The sequence below is a fragment of the Arachis ipaensis genome, chromosome B7, assembly GCF_059453495.1.
Source record: "Arachis ipaensis isolate K30076 ecotype BB chromosome B7, ASM5945349v1, whole genome shotgun sequence".
Taxonomy (NCBI): Eukaryota; Viridiplantae; Streptophyta; class Magnoliopsida; order Fabales; family Fabaceae; genus Arachis; species Arachis ipaensis.
In genome coordinates, this window is record NC_142442.1 from 121,852,550 (window position 1) to 121,857,033 (window position 4,484).

General features: G+C 40.6%; 1 non-coding gene across 1 annotated transcript; it reads left to right on the forward strand.

Moving 5' to 3' along the window:
- Positions 1-3,444: 3,444 nt before the first annotated feature.
- LOC148553940 (small nucleolar RNA R71) lies at positions 3,445-3,552 on the forward strand. The gene has a single exon (XR_015893267.1). It is a non-coding gene; the product is annotated as a small nucleolar RNA R71 (small nucleolar RNA).
- Positions 3,553-4,484: the final 932 nt, after the last annotated feature.

The following is a 4,484-nucleotide window of genomic DNA, read 5'->3' on the forward strand; positions in this document are numbered from 1 at the left end:
ACCACTCCTATCCTTAATTTCTAAATCAAATACTTGCAGCAGTAGTATCCAACGTATTAGCCTTGGTTTGGACTCCTTTTTAGCTAGCAAATATTTTAGAATTGCATGATCTGAGTACACTACTACTTTAGTACCAAGTAAATAGGCTCATAATTTATCTAGAGCAAAAATAATAGCTAGAAGCTCTTTTTCAGTAGTAGTGTAATTAGATTGAGCAACATCTAAAGTCTTAGATGCATAAGCAATTACAAAAGGATCCTTACCGTCATGCTGAGCCAGCGCCGCTCCTACTGCATGGTTGGAAGCATCACACATAATTTCGAATGGCTGGCTCCAATCTGGTCCTCTTACAATTGGAGCTTGAGTTAGGGCAATCTCCAGCTTATCAAATGCTTGTATACAATCCTCACTGAACTCGAACTCAATATCTTTCTGCAGCAATCTAGATAAAGGTAATGCTACCTTACTGAAGTCCTTAATGAATCTCCTGTAAAAACCTGCGTGGCTAAGGAACAAACGGACTTCCCTCACGAAGGAGGGGTAAGGTAAACTAGAAATAACATCCACCTTTGCTGGATCTACAGAAATACCAGTATTAAACACAACATGTCCTAGTACAATTCCTTGTTTTACCATAAAGTGACATTTTTCAAAATTTAACACAAGGTTTATACTAACACACCTGTCTAATACTTTAGATAAACTATCCAAGCAAAGGCTAAATGAATCACCATATATGGTAAAATCATCCATAAAAACTTCCATACAGTTCTCAATAAGATCTGAAAAGATACTCATCATACATCTTTGGAAAGTAGCAGGTGCATTACACAAGCCAAAAGGCATTCTTTTATAAGCATACGTTCCAAAGGGACATGTAAAGGTGGTCTTCTCTTGATATTTAGGAGCTATATGAATTTGAAAATACCCTGTATAACCATCTAAAAAACAGTAATGGGATTTACCTGACAGGCGACCAAGCATTTGATCAATAAATGGCAAGGGGTAATGATCCTTGCGAGTGGCTTGGTTGAGATGCCTATAGTCAATGCAAACTCTCCAAGAATTTTGCACTCTAGTTGTCAGGAGTTCTCCATGCTCATTTCTTATTGTTGTGACTCCAGACTTCTTGGGCACTACTTGTACTGGACTGACCCATTCACTGTCTGAGATGGGGTAAATGATATCTGCTTCAAATAGCTTGGTCACTTCTTTCTTGACAACTTCTAAGATGGTAGGATTCAATCTTCTTTGAGGTTGATGGATAGGCTTTGCTCCCTCTTCTAAGAATATTCTGTGTTCACAAACTTGGGAGCTGATGCCTACTATATCCGCCAAGCTCCATCCAATTACTTTCTTGTGTTTTCTCAGTAAACTAAGCAGTTGCTCCTCTTGTTGAGAGGTAAGTTCCCTTGCAATGATAACTGGAAACTTCTGCTTATCCTCAAGGTAAGTATACTTGAGGTGTGAAGGGAGAGGCTTTAATTCTAATTTCTGCTCATAGCTAGGCTCTAGATCATCTGGGGCTGGTGATAATGGTAAAGGGTCTTCATTATTTTCAGAAAGTGTCCCCACACTTGGACCTTGCTCCATGTGCTTTTCTTCTATTTCTTCTTGGTGAACTTCAGCTACAGTTTCATCAATAATGTCATACTAGAAGATAGAATGGTCTTCCGGAGGGTGCTTCATAGCTTCATTTAAGCTGAAACTCACTGTTCTGCCATCTATCTCAAAGGAGTAAGTTCCTGAGAATGCATCCAGCTTGAACTTTGAAGTCTTCAGGAATGGTCTTCCAAGCAGAATTGATGATGGTCTTCCTGAGTCATTAGGGGGCATTTCCAGGATATAAAAGTCAATAGGAAATGTGAGCCCCTTAATGCTCACTAATACATCTTCAGCAATTCCAACTATTGTGATAATACTTTTAACTGCTAACACAAAACGAGCTGCCGACCTTTTTAAGGGAGGGAGCCTCAAAGTATCATATATAGACAATGGCATTATACTAACACATGCTCCTAAGTCACACATGCAATCAGAAAATATTACACATCCAATGGTACAGTTAACCATACATAGGCCTGAATCACTACATTTTTCAAGTATACCTCCCATTAAAGAAGATATAGAACTACCTAAAGGAATAGTTTCTAATTCATTAATTTTATCTTTATGTATGCATAAATCCTTTAGAAACTTTGCATATTTAGGTACTTGCTGAATAACATCAAAAAGGGGAACAGTTACCTCAACATTTTTGAATATTTCTACCATTTTGGGATCAGGTTCCATCTGCTTTCTGGACTTCTTTGCCAGGTGTGGAAATGGAATAGGAATGGCGTCCTGTACAGCTTTTGCATCCTTTGGTGTTTCAGTCTGTGGTTGAACTGCTTCTTCTTCAACTATGTCTTGTACGTCCTCTTCCTCTTCAGCATCTTCCACTTCCACTACATCCTCAGCTGGGACGTGTTTTGGTAGGCTTGGCTCCTCATGGTTCCTCTCCTGCAATGTGGTTCCGGACCTTAAAGTGATGGCATTGATGCCACCTTTCGGATTAGGTAGGGGTTGGGAAGGAATTCCACTGGAGCTTGAAGGTTGATTTATGGAATTAGGTGATGAATCTAACCGGGAGATGAGAGCTTGTAAAATGGCAGTCATACCATTTAAAGTAGAGTTCAGCTGCGTCTGCATGTCTTGCTGTCCTTGTGCAAGAGAACGGAGCATCTCGTCATTTGATGAGGAATTGGAGTAAGTGATCTAAGGAACCTGCTGTTGGTTGTGCTGGGGTCCTTGAGATTGTCTTAAGTGAGGTGCTCTGTAAAGCTGGTTCTGATTCTGCTGTCTGTTGTTATTATTGTTATTCCACCTCTGGTTTCCATTGTTGTTTCTGCCTCCTCTGTTATAGTTGTCTCTCCAACCTTGGTTGGAGTTGTCTTGCCATCCTTGGTTATAGTTTTCACCTTGGTTGTAGTTGCCACCCTGTTGATTGTATCCTTGATTTGGATGGTCATAGAAGTTATGAGTGGCTGCCACAGTGTTGTCTTCCTGTTGGAGCTGCGGATATTCATCAATATAATGACTATAATCAGCACAGATCTTGTATACTCTTTAGGGAACTAACTGTTGGCTTTGCTGTGGTGGGGAAGGCTGAGCTTTATGTGTTTGTTGTTGGTTTAACTGCATCTGCTTCAGTAGGTTGGTCATTTCACATATGCTTTGGGTAAGAGCAGTAGTCCCAATGCCAGAGGAAATCTCTGCAACAGCTTTTGAGGGGCTACACCTCGGCCTGTGATTCCTAGTAGACTCAGCTAAGTCGCTGATCAGTTGCCATGCTTCATCTGCAATTCTGTACTTTTTCATAGAACCATTACTAGCACCATCTAGTGTGGTCTTATCCTGGGGATTCATGCCTTGAGTGAAGTAGCTGATCAATACTAGTCTATCAATCATGTGATGGGGGCATGCGTCTAGAAGGTTCTTAAAATGCTCCCAGTATTCATAGAGAGTCTCTGAGTCACCTTGAACAATGCAGGAGATCTCTTTTCTTAGTCTATCTGTGACTTCAGCTGGGAAGTATTTTTCCAAAAATTCTCTCCTGAGTGTATCCCAGTTGGTAACAGTTGCTTCAGGTTGGGAGTAGTACCACTCCCTTGCTTTTTCCTCAAGAGAAAACGGAAAAGCAGTTAGCAGAATAGAAGTTTTATCTGCACCATTACGCCTAACAGTAGAACAGGCTGTCTGGAAACCCCTAAGGTGCTTAATAGGCTCTTGAGCAGGTAAGCCATGAAACTTGGACATCAAGTTGATTAGTGCGGTCTTAATTCAAAATCTGTAGCCAGATTTGTATGATGCACTTGATACGGCTGCAGTGTAAAATCTGGGGCTCCAGCTTCCAGAGTAATCCTTCTAGGTGCTGCCGTGTTACCTGCACGTGAATCAACTGAATCAGTAGTAAATGAACTTGCCTCACTCTCAGACGGCAATTCAGATTCGCCCTCAGATGAGACTGGTGAATCGATAACAATCACTTCACCACCCTCAGAGGCTAACCGACGTCGAGCTCGCCTAATACATGAAAGAGTTCTTTCAATTTCAGGATCAAAAGCGGCTAAGCTCAGATCAGGTAACGAACGCGTCATTCAATGAGAAAGACATATAGCTCATGGTAACAAAATAAAAATAAAATATGCGAATAAAATATGTACACTAATTAATAATCTAGCACACTATTGCAACTCCCCGGCAACGGCGCCAAAAATTGATGCGTGGCAGAAGTGAACCAATTAAGAGAATCAAAATACGGAATGCGTTGTAAGTATAGCTCTCAACCAGCTAAAGTCTGCCTCACCAATTTAAAAAAGGTTGTCACAAAAAATTATAATTAAAATACTGGGAGTATGAGTCCCAGGTCGTCTCCCAACGAGTTGCAGGAAAGAGTGCTAATTTATTAATTAAAAATTTTCCAAAAGGTTTGAATTGGATAA